This window comes from Archocentrus centrarchus, chromosome 5, assembly GCF_007364275.1.
Source record: "Archocentrus centrarchus isolate MPI-CPG fArcCen1 chromosome 5, fArcCen1, whole genome shotgun sequence".
NCBI classification, from domain to species: Eukaryota; Metazoa; Chordata; class Actinopteri; order Cichliformes; family Cichlidae; genus Archocentrus; species Archocentrus centrarchus.
In genome coordinates, this window is record NC_044350.1 from 24,674,954 (window position 1) to 24,687,464 (window position 12,511).

The 12,511-nt window shown below is 38.0% G+C and overlaps 1 protein-coding gene across 3 annotated transcripts in view; it reads left to right on the forward strand.

Moving 5' to 3' along the window:
* The first annotated feature begins 254 nt into the window (after positions 1-254).
* arhgap9 (Rho GTPase activating protein 9) overlaps positions 255-12,511 on the forward strand; it is a 53,552-nt gene continuing 41,295 nt past the window's right edge. For all 3 annotated transcript variants that reach the window (XM_030729666.1, XM_030729668.1, XM_030729667.1), the window contains exon 1: positions 255-477. The gene's annotated coding sequence lies outside the window, so the exon portion shown is untranslated. The remainder of the gene's footprint in view (positions 478-12,511) is intronic.

Consider the following 12,511-nt stretch of genomic DNA (forward strand, 5'->3'; position numbering starts at 1 on the left):
CCCACACCGTCACTTTGGCAGGTTTGCATGCTCTCTCTTAATAGTTCAGCACCGCCGGCCGGTATGTGCCTCTCGCGATGTGTATTATGTGACGGAAGATGCCGTACTGTAAAACACGCGCACCATACCGCCAGCTTTTAAGAGCGCTGATTGGTTGTTTGTAAAACCATATTGGGCTACTGTAGCCAATCTTAAACCAGCAAACCGATACAGCGCAGGATATTTTTTTATATCCGCTTAAAGAGCGAGGAGGCTTCATCATCATGGGATGCAGGGTTAACTTAGTGTGCATGCATTATTGTTAATTTGGAAAAGTACACCTCGGAGTTCTTTCTTCTGCTCCCATTAGCCAAATTATATGAAGTTATTTTTACTCCTCCTACGAGAAAGGAAAAGCAAACTTACCAAGGCGCAAGTGCTGATATCTCTGCGGTGCGCTCTAAAAGCACAACTGAGCAGTCATCACGTTGCTGCAAGGTGAGTTCTGTCTCTCACATGCAAAGATGACATTTTTGAATTACTGTTGAACTGCTTAGACAGAAAATTGATTTTCTGCAAAAATATTTATAAAAGATATAGCGCTTTTGTGATGCAGTTTGAATTTACTGCTATTTATGCAAATATTGAACCACAAAACGTTATGTTTTGTTTTTTAAATAAATACACTCATTATGGGGGGAGTTGTTTAGCTGCAGAGAAACACTTTAATTCCCATTCAAGCACCCAGATTATGGCAGAAGATACTTTATATGTTATATTTAGATTTTTCTTTTAACCTAATGATTTCCTGTCTACACCTGTAAGGACGATGATTATGCTTTAGTTTGATAATGCATTTTGGATTCGATTTAAGCCTTAATTTTGTGGGTACAATACGAGAATACTGCCATCTAAAGTTTGGAGGAAATATCCTAAATTTCGTTAGTAATTCTGTTAAATCTGCAGTCTAGAGTGTATGTGTTTTTGTAAAACAAAGTTTCGATATTTTTGTTGACTCGGCAATCAGGTAAAAAAAAAAAAAGTTTTTGTGTTTTTTGTATATTTATTCTCAAAAAACAATCGTAGGCCAGCCCTGTCAATTGTACCTCTATAATTAGGTCATATATGCCAAGTTTACATGCTTACTTTTTCCAAAACAAGTTATTTTAGAACATCACAGTCTCAAACCACATGCAGCATATAGAGTTGTTTCAGCTGGTGAACTGAAAGAGAGCCACAAACGGCCAACTCATAGGCCAAAGACAAAGGCAGGGTTTCAACCTCCAACCATTTCCTGGTAAAGAGCACTTTCCACTCTTCAAAGTTTCCTCTTCCCCTCCCCATATACACATGTTTTTTGACTTCTCACTCTCCATTTTTCATTGTTTTCTTGAAGCACTGTTAGTACTTCATCACTACAATGGTGTAGACACCGTGACTCTCAGTTGGCCATCTCATTATCTCTTTAAAGGTCACACTGATAAGAAATATTCATCTCATCACTTTACATGTGATATTTTTCATGCAGAAATATTTGCATCCTGCTTCTGCCATTAGATACTTTGCAGCAAGTGCATGGATGGGTTAACCACAGGGTGTGATGGAAAAGCTTTGACTGACGCATTGCATTTTCACTGTTTCATAATCATTCTTAAGTCCGCGCAAAGCAGGAGATTTGCTCCCTTTTTTGCCGGCCTGTGACGACAACGGGCTCCAAAGATTATTCTCTGCTTGCAACTTTGCTGATTAAAAGCGCCCCGGTGCCAGCATTAAGATGAGGGTTACAAGTTCACCGTAATTACTGCTGTGCTCCACAGACTGCTGTGGATGCAGTGTCAAAGAAAAGATTGAGAGACTAAAGTGTTTCACATTGTGGTATCTTGCTAGTCAAATTATTCTTGCAGCACTGGAATATCTGAGAAAGTTTGTGGCCAGTCTGTTTTTCCTGCAGCATGAGATGTGTAGCTGCTTATATGCATGCTGCTAATTGTGAAGCAAAAATGTGCATACAGTAGCAGGTCATGAGGTGCAGCAAGACCTCACCTCACTTTTGTGTTTTCTACTGTATGAACAATTTCTCCACATGCAGTTCCCGCAGACATCTGGTCCAGAAACACGGCCCTAAAGGCCCCCCATATCTAACATGTGTTCCTTCTTTGGTGTTCATTTACTGGTTTGTCTCTTGGTTTTAAAGCACTTTATACGTGATAAACTTGCTTTAGCTTTGAATTTTGCTTGGGGATAAAATGTTTGTGTGGAAAATATATTTATAGCGTGCTCTCCAGCTGTTTCTGTTTTGTCCAACCTTTTTATATCAAGCAGAAAATGCTGAATGCAGATTTTTAACCAGGCCTTGTGCAAAGTTGTGTAGCAGGTGTAGGTTCAAGTTTAATCATTTTACTTTTTTCTTGATTACTGTTTGATTACTCGTTTAAGTGTTAAATACCACTCACAGTTACCCAGAGCCAAAAGAGTGAGGTCTGCCAACTGTCAGACACTTTTTAAAACACATCCTCATGATTGATGAGCTTAAAGAATTACCAAAATTATCAACATAGGCCCTGTGATAAACTGGTGACCTGTCACAGGTGTACTCGGCCTCTTGCTCTATGATAGCTGAGGCAGACTCTAACCCCTCCACACAGGTCAAAATAGCTGCCAGATTTTCATTTTCTTTAAATAAATTACTTGTCACTGCAATAGTGGATTTTGTTGCATGTAGACTTTTTTCAGTGACAGTAGGGTTATTTATAGATTACAGTGACAATGTAGTGCGTGGTATATAAAGTGGTATAAATACAATCATAAGCCGTTTGTGTCATCTGCTTGAATATAACTGAAGAACACTGGCTTATGGTGACATTATGAGACTGGTAGCCCACACCTTCCACTACTGCCACTTCTTATCCCCCTTTCACCCATATACAAACCTTTTCACATCTTAGATTATGTGTGTTATTACATCTCATTGGAGAACAGCACAGGTTTCTTATTTACCCGTTACAATGTGTCTATATGAAAGCAGTGTCAACAACTATTGTGCAGTATAGCAGTGGCACTTACATTCACATTTGTGCTCTCCTTTAATCCCATTTAATCCTGCTTTTACTTTAAATATCAAAGCAGTGATTTTTGCTTTTGCTTCTACCAGGTTGTATTATGCACATATAAACATCAACGTGACAACAGAAATCATTCTTGCCTGGGAAACGTTTAATGGCCATGCATGCTATTTCATGCTCTGTCAGATATTAAAGTGAAAGTTTGTTTTGGTGCTGAAATGATTCATTAACGAAATTCATTAACAAGCATGGACAGAAAAATTATCTGCAATTATTTTCAGTCATTTTAACAATTTTTCATGCAAATGTATTAAAATGGGATATTTGCTGCTTTTCTTTTTTATATATAACTCTAACCTAAAGATTTTTAAATCCATTCTTAGAAAAACAACAGACACACTTTAACAGATCACTTGACACTTTGTAAACTTTAGCTGTGCAATGCCCCTTTATTGAACAAATAACCCCTCTAACACTCTGAGGGCATCACATCTGTGTCTTTCGTGTGCCTCCTCTCTATACTCTTTGCCTTGGGATGTTTAGCTGCTCTTCCTTGTGCCCCAACCGTACCGTGCTCACTTCAGCTACACACAGCTAAAAGTGGGTCTTTGACTTGCCTGATAGCTTTTGACAGCTCACTCTCATCCCCGGTGGATCAATGGAGCTCAGCGCTCTTCATTAGAAACATCAATGTACCTCACATTCCCACAGGCTCAGCAACAACCCACCAGCCCAGTCAGTGAAGATTTATTTTTTATTCTCTAAATGATAAATATTGACTTCCATATGACCTTTGATTTGGGCAGTATTACAAGAATATGCCAAAAGAAGACTTGCTTGTGTGCTTGTTATTAACTGATACTTGATATATGAGTAGTAGCAATTATACATTTAAAGTCACCTACCAAAAATGGTATTTGAGTTTGCACTATAAAGCATATAAACTAATTTTAGCACATGATACTTTGTCTGATTCAGACATATGAAAAAAATCAGTGCTCTGCAGGCTCAGTCTTGTTTTATCAAGAAGATAAACCAACCTCTTTAGCTCTTAGTACATTATTTGTTTTAGTGCTAAAGCAGTTTCCTCACATTAATCAATGTGAGGAAACTCACAGTCAAGATTTTTAATCAGAGACAAATATTCTGGTTTCTCAAATGAGCAGATTTGTTGCTTTTTTGTCTCCTGTAAAGCTGAATCATTGGCATTCTCCCAAATAATTTCAGACAGAGCCAAAGGAAGATCACCAGGATTAGAATAAAATTATTATTTTTTTGAATCAATTTAGTTTAATTTACTCAAACATATAGACATTTTAATTCATCAAGTGTTCATCAATAAGATAAACACATATGATCTTTTTGTCAAATAAGGTAAGAGAGACATTTCCTTTACATGTAGCAGTCATGTTTACATGTTTGCTCACTTCCCAGAGGTCCAATCTGAACCAGGAAAAACCTTCCCTGTAAATTGATCTGTGTTTCTCTGTGTGATCTCAGTGGACAAACCAAGCACTATTAATATGCCATCTTGGACTGGATGGTCTGTGTTTGTTGCAAGTTGTGGTATAAACAAATCTATGAAGTAAAATCATGCCATTTTATTGGTTGTAAGAAATAATGTTAGTATTCTCAAAGAGAATACTGCTCTTTCTTATGTTTAAGCTCCTTATTTCTTCTTTCCTCTCTTGAATAAAGAAGCATTTTCATGCCAGTGTATTTTTCACCTTCTCTAAAAACCAAAAGCTAATTAAAAAAAATGTGATGCTTGCTTTAAAGAGTTTAAAATGCCCCCTGGGCAATCCTGCACTACTTTACAGAACTGGCAAACATTGGTTTGTCTGGTTGTTGTTTATATTCAAATATGGGAAATGAAAACTTGAATGTGAATACATGAAGTCTCTGAAGAAGTTTGCTATGTGTCGATGCCGGCTGCAGGGTTCATTTTAAACACAAGCATTGCATCAGCAAATGCTTGAAATGATGGCATCACACATATGCAGCGCTGTTATGTGCAACAAGAAAAAGATAACTCGTAGTGGAGACACTGGAGATCGTAGTTGGTCACAGAAGTTGTTGTCATGATGACAGTAACAGGCTTGAGCCAATGGCTGCTCGACTGTCTTTATCTGCTTTTTGATTGGCTCTATAATGGTTTACTCAGCTGATCACTAAAAGAATCCAGCCCACCTGTTTAGTCACATACACATATTCATCATCCTGCCATCACACTGGCACACAGTTTGTGTTTCAGTGTCTCTCTCTGGTCTAATCATCAATAATGCATGGCTCTGCGAGGATGAAAGGCTGTTTTGGCTTGAGGCATGTGTCTCATATGGAGAGAGAGACATCAGTGCTAGTAGTTATAACTGTATATCCATAGACTTGCTTCCTTCACATGGCTGTCCTCAGCAGAGCTGTTTATCAGCCAGAGAGTGGGCTGATTTCGAGCTAAATGTGTAAATTAGTTAACTGATATCAGGAATGTGTTTTTATTTTGTGTCTTCATTTTGCTTCTTTTTTTTTTTTTTATCTGAATTGAGGATCTAAAGACAAAGATTGATTATAAAGAGAAGACTGTGTATAGATGGCATTAAGAAATATATGTCAAAAATATGATTTGACATTTGCTGAGGCAGCATTTACCTTGATTATGTTTATTGTTTATTGCTGAAAGCAAGCATTAAATGATAGCATTTTTGAGTAGCTAAAGTGCAGTTCAGGTAATGTAACATACAGTTTGGCAAGGCAGTGATTTTAGGAAAATTTTAAGGCATCTCTGTGCTTATGCTAAGACAGTGCTGTGCTACAGATCCCTTTAATGTATGAAGTGATGCAATATTTTACTGATTGCAATACTTACCTGACTAAAAGTTGGAACTCAAGCTGCCAGTGTAGCAGGCAAACTTGGATGCTTGTTTGCATATAGTGATGACACCGTGAAGAACTGAGATATGAAAAGTTGTTTGGCTGACACAGTTATTAATTCAGCAGCCCTGCTAGCTTAAAATGACTTACTTTTTACTTATTGTTGTGATAATTAATGTTACTGAACTGTGTGTCTCACATGCAGCAACTTTTTGTCTTATTTTCCTGTGATGCCTTCGGTTATAGACATTTATATGTAAATACAGTACAGTGTACGTGCATATGAGTGCATGTTTTCTATGTGTATACGGATGTGGGAGTGCACACGAAAACCCTTTGAAGTTCATTCACTCTATATTCCTCTTCCCCATGTCTCATCTCTCTTTGAACACCATGTAGCTATGATTATTAAAGCTGCCTTCTTTCCACTTCAAACGTATGGAATGAATATGGATATGATATGACACCGAGCTCTCCACCCTTTACTCCACTCCAGTCCTGCCATGTGGTGAAGTTTGATAGGCCTAGCGATCTTAAACAGTCTCTATGGGAGATAAACCTGTCATTTATTAGCTTGTCTTTGAATTGAGGGATGAGTTAGTTTATCTAGAATAATATGAATATTATGATAAGAAAATTAGGGGAAAATATTGATACCTCTTCTCATATGGTTTGTCTTACTTCTCTGGCATCATGTGCTCTGTATCCCTTTAAATATCCATTTGTTTTCTCTCTTGAACATATAATTTATGACATTAGTTTGCATTTACTGTGTAGCCACAGGATGTTTTCAGAACTGTTATGGCAGGTAGGGTTGCATGAATCCCTTAAAACATAAACTACACATATATGTTTATATTGTACAGCATTGTGTTTCCACAAAATAACAAGCAGTTATATCTCCCTTAGATTTTAGAGTAAAAAAGTTGCAAACTGTCAAAGATAACAAATCACAAATGAGAAGAACAGACACTGGCTGCATTGGACACTTCGTCTGTTATGACTGCCTTCTACACAACAGGGGGCTAAGCTGGATACCTTTATAGCTACAGTTTGCTGATGAACCTGTAGCCAAAGATTAGGCCTATTGGAATAATGTGTGGACAGAATTGGAGAGATTTGAAGGAGAAAGACCTCATACCAACTGTGAAGCATGATGGTGGAAATGTTCTGGTTTAAGCATTACCTCACTGCTTCAGGGACTGGGCAGCTTGTAGTCAGTGATTCAGCTATTAATTCTGCATCATATCAAAGAGTGCTTGAAGAGAACGTGAGGCCATCTGTGCTTCAAATTTGAAGTTCAATTGGAAGTGGACCTTTCATAACGATTCCATAAATCCACATATTAATGGCTCAAAGAGAAGAAATCAAGGGTTACGTTATAACCTTGTCAAAGAGATTTGAATCCCTCTGAAATGTTGTTGCAGGATTATTAACAGACAGTACATGCAAGAAAATCCTCAATCATCTTGCAACTGAAGGAATTTTGAGTGGAAAAATGGCTAGAGCTTGGTGGACAGTTACACAAAAAAGATATCAAAAAGTTATTTCTGCTAAAGGGGGCAATGCTATAATGTTTGGTTCTGACACCATAAATATATATTTTAAGGCGTATCTTGTGTATAGTAGTTAATCTGTTCAAAATAGTTACATATTCTGTAATGTCATATATATATATATATATATATATATATATATATATATATATATATATATATATATATATATATATATATATATATATATATATATATATATATATATATATATTTAAATATATATATATATATATGTCATATCATATAGGTGTGTGTGTGTGTGTGTGTGTGTGTGTCTGTTTAGAAAAAAATATATACATTTCAGAAGAAGTCATTTTAAATGTGAATGAGTGCTTTGGAAAATATTTGACTAAAACATGCACAACAAACAAGGAGGCATATAATCTGTAAAGTACTAAATACAATGGCCCCTCTGGATTGCTGATTTGACTGAAACACACTGGTGTCAACATCACATCTTTCTTACTGATAATTCAGTGTGGTATGTGAAACATGTTACACATCCAACACTTATCTAGGTATTGAATGTTACACGTGAAGCCTGAGATGATTCGGGTGCATATATTTTCGTCTGCTTCGCTGCTAACGTCCACGTGGTGGTGCGTAGAGTATCTCTGACGTCCAACGACACAGTTGACCAGCCAGCTTTCCAGCTGGATCAATAGCTTAATCAATCAACTGGACTACTACTCAAGTTCAAATGTTGTTTAGTTGCATGAATGAATAACATGCACCTCATGCTCCCTCTGTCTCTTTCGTTCCCTTTGTTTACAATGCACAGGCACAATTCTGGCTAAATGATGGAAGGTGGGGTCAGCAGGGGTTCAATGAGTAGAGGGAAGATAATTGCCTGCATAGAATTAACTGTGTTTTGTGTGGTCTGTGCATGGAAGAATTTCTGCAGGACGGAGCTGCTAGCATGTCCCTTTTGATGCTTTTCTTTTCCTTAAACATGTTTGTTTGTTTTTTAATACATAGAAAAGGTTGTCTCTTCTAATTTATTTTATGCTTTTTTGTATGTTTGCATGTTTAAGGCTTATCGGACATATGGCTCTGACCATTGAGTGAATTGGTGATGTTGTTAATGTAGACAAACTCACTTCAGGACCACAGCGAGTCTCTCATGCTCTCTTTCTGTCTGGCTCTCTTGCATGCGTGCACAAATTGTATACGTGCCATTCCTTCAACTTACTTTGACTTGCATGCACACAGAGTCTGAGTTAAAGTGGAAACACTCAAGCAAAGGCAGACAGACAAATGCAGCATTCACTGAGTTTTTCTCCCTCCTCACTTATTTTCGTCTATTCTTATATTCTTCCTCTATCCCGTCATGTTTTTCTTGTTGATACCACATAATCTCTGTACCCTCAGTCCCTGGCACAAACTACTCTTGCTTCTCAACAGCCTCGACAGGGTGCCTGTGTCTGGCTCTGACACCATATGGTCTTCACTGTTTGTTAGGGTGAATGACGACAGTGCCTTGTCTGCTGCTATGTGACCTGCAAATAGACATTCTGGTCTTAGTTTTCTTTTGTAGATCTTAATGTGTCGTCACAAAAATTTTTATTTTGCTATTTGTGGTAAAATTATGTATATGTAATGAGTTATATAAGCATTTTGTTAACTATTTCAGTGAAATAGCTGGTGTGAATAATACATAACTATAATTAAAATGTTGAGTCATGGAATGATAAAAGACTTTGCTGACGTATCCTGTCTCTCCTTTGCAAACTGTCTTAGCTGTTGCCCTTTGGGAGACTCATACTGAAACCCCGATTAATACAACCAAGGACTTTAAAATAAACCATCCAGTGTCTGTGTAGACATTTTGTAAACAGGTTTGCAGTAGGGTGTCATTAGTTTAGTCTGGCTTTCTTTTTCTTTATTTTTTCTTTTTTGGCTCTTTTCTTATCAGTTAGTAGTTTCAAACAGTAAAGACAGGAGAAGGCAAACAGGTGTGCAGAAGCATCATTAAAGCTCTTCCTGTTTGTGCATGGAAATGAGCACTTCGTGGACAGGGTATATGAATAGGCATTGCTGTGTTCTTGGCTTATCTTTAAACCAAGGATATGTTGTCATTTTTGCCCATAGTAAATATCAAATTACACATTACCAAAGAATGCAGCAGGATTGTTAATCCAAGAACAACTACCACACTGTGCTTCAAGGCTAAGATTTGTATAATTACTGCTTCTAACAGTGCTGCACTGTACTCTTGTTGACAGTGCAACTCATCATCACATGTTGTAAGTGCTGGGGCATGAAACGCAACATATTGTTTTAGCCATTAGCATTTACAAACTGTAACTGAAACTCCCAAAGACATGGCAAGTCAGAAAAACAAATGGCAAGATAGAGAGGATATGACCCAAACTGTGGTTCAACCTTGACGCGTGCATGCTGTTTCCTGTTTGTTCGCTTGCCTTGTACTTCTGACTTTTACCTCTGTCCCTCCTGAACTTAGCTGTACCACTTAAAGTGTTTTTTTTTTTTTTAACTAGAGCCACCAAAGGTAGGATACTATTTATCATAAGAAAAACATTTTAATGCATTATTAGTTTCTGTAACAAAGTACTAGAGGTATTTTAGATTAAATGATAGTGTTACCATTTATTTTCACATTTCTCCTGCTTCTACCTAACATGAACAGAAAAAATGTGCACGAAAAAAGGACAGCACTATATTACACACATCATCAGCTGCCTCATATTCAGTTTTGTGCCTACATACACAAGTGTATAATTCTTAAATGGATACACAGGAAGCTCCTAATTATGAATGTAATCGGTCTTGTTATTTCATGTCAGAACAAATTAATTTCAAAGTAAAGACAGTGAACCAGCAAACCAAAATTCTTGACAGCTTAAAATGCTTTAATACTTCTTTAAAGGTACTGTCAGTATTTTTTTTTTTTGTTATTTCATAGAAAAAAATTGTACTCATAAATATACGATTAGTGTGTAATTATGTCTTCCAACAAATTGATGTAATCTCATAACTTTAGAATGAATCCATTAAAAATACATAGGAGTGGGCACTCGTCTGTGAAAGCTGCCATGTTGCCATGCCATCTTGAATACAGTGCCCAAGATGGATATCATTGTTCCACCTAATGGCATTTTATGTATGCGGCTAGAGACCAGCCACATATGTAGCATGCCAAAGGCTGAGGAAAGGAGAACTTGTGGGCATTCACGTGCCATAGAGACAAACTAAGTGTCCGAATCCAACAATGTTAGATCAACTTTAAGCTTCTTAAGCGCCAGCTAACAGCAGCAACAGCCATGACATGTTAGATACACTGTGGTCATAAAGAGCTAAACATGGTCAGCATCAATGCTCAGGGAGACTGTAGCTTTTAAACAATGTTCAGTTGGTGCTAAGGGGCCCAAAATGTCGCAAAAAAATATCCTGTGCATCATCACACCACCACAACCAGGATGTACCACTAATACAATAGAGGATGGATCCGTGATTCATGTTGTTCATGCCAAAATCTAACTTACCATCCAAATGTTGTAGCAGTAATTGAGACTCATCACACCAGGCGATGTTTTTCTAATATTCTGTTGTCTAGTTTCGGTCAGCCCGTGTAACTTGTAGCCTCAGTTTCCTGTTCTTAGCTGACAGGAGTGGTACCCGGTGTGGTCTCCTGCTGCTGCATCCCACCTGCTCCAAGGATCAATATGTTGTGCATTCAGAGATGCTCTTCTCTTGCCTTTCTATCAGCTCAAATCAGTCTGGACAATCTCCTCTGACCTCTGACACCAACAAGGCATTTTATCCCAGAGAACTGACACTGGATGTTTTCTGGTTTTCTAAAATCCCAGCAGATCAGCAGTTTCTGAAATATTCAGACCACCCCATCTGACACCAACAACCATGCCACCTTCAGAGTCTTTTAAATCCCCTTTTTGATTCTTGGTGTGACGCCTAAATGCGTTGATTTGTTGTCATGTGATCAGCTGGTCAGATATTTCTGTTGAACAGATGTACCTAGTGAAGTGGTCAGTGAGTGTGTATTAGCATATTTATCAAGCTGACAAACTATTAATGTGTAATAGCTGCTTCACAAGTTAAACATTTTTCCATTTTTCTGTGCAGAAGGGACCTTAGCCAATGTCTCTCTAGTTACTCTATTCATAATATGGAATGGCATTTATTCAGATTCATTACATTTTGATAAAGTGCTGGGGAAATGCTCCTATGTGCCTTGCAGTGTGCTTCCTGCAAGTGTTAGCCAGACAGTCTTCCAGGCTTCTATCCATATGCTCGTACAGACGGGTTTTACTGCAATTCTATGTAGCCGTGGGGGTTACATATTCTTTCCCATGCTTTAATAACAGTGGGATTATCAAGGTTCAGCCAGCTATCCTTGCCTGCCCTTCCTTCAGCTCACAGCACTATTAAGCTTCTTCCATTCCTTGTACTGCTCTGGTTTTGTGTTGTTTTTAAAATTTTCTCACCTAGTGCTAAAAATGTGGTCTTGTTGTACCGTTTAGTTTGTCCCCGCTTTTAAGACCTTTTCCTTTCCCTTGTCTTGTCCTATATCCCTGGACTCTCCGCTCCTCACCTAGCTGATTTACAGCAGGTCTGACTGTTGCTGAGTACCTAGGGATGTTCCCTTTTTGTGTATGCTTGTGTGTGTGAGTGTAGATTTGCTTGTGGGGGTGGTGGGTGTATTTACTCTCAGTATGTGAGGCTGTATTTCTATGTGTCTGGCAGAAAGTTAGATGTTCTCTTATGTAAGCGGGTCTTGGCTGGGTAAAGCAAGGGTTTAGCTTGGGGATGCTGGCTCAGGTGGAGAGATGGAGACAGATGCTATTTTGGGTATACTGCACTCTTTACATCTTCCAAACACATGAGTTATTCACTCACATGGGTCTCTTAGTTCTAACAGGATGAAAGGACAATAGAAAATTGATGCACTGTGGTTGTGTACAAATATCAGTGCTTCATCCTCCTGCCATGTCTGTCAAGTATACTAAAATTGGAGGTGGAAAAGAATAGTTTATTTCATTCATTTGTGAATGTTGCTGCAGT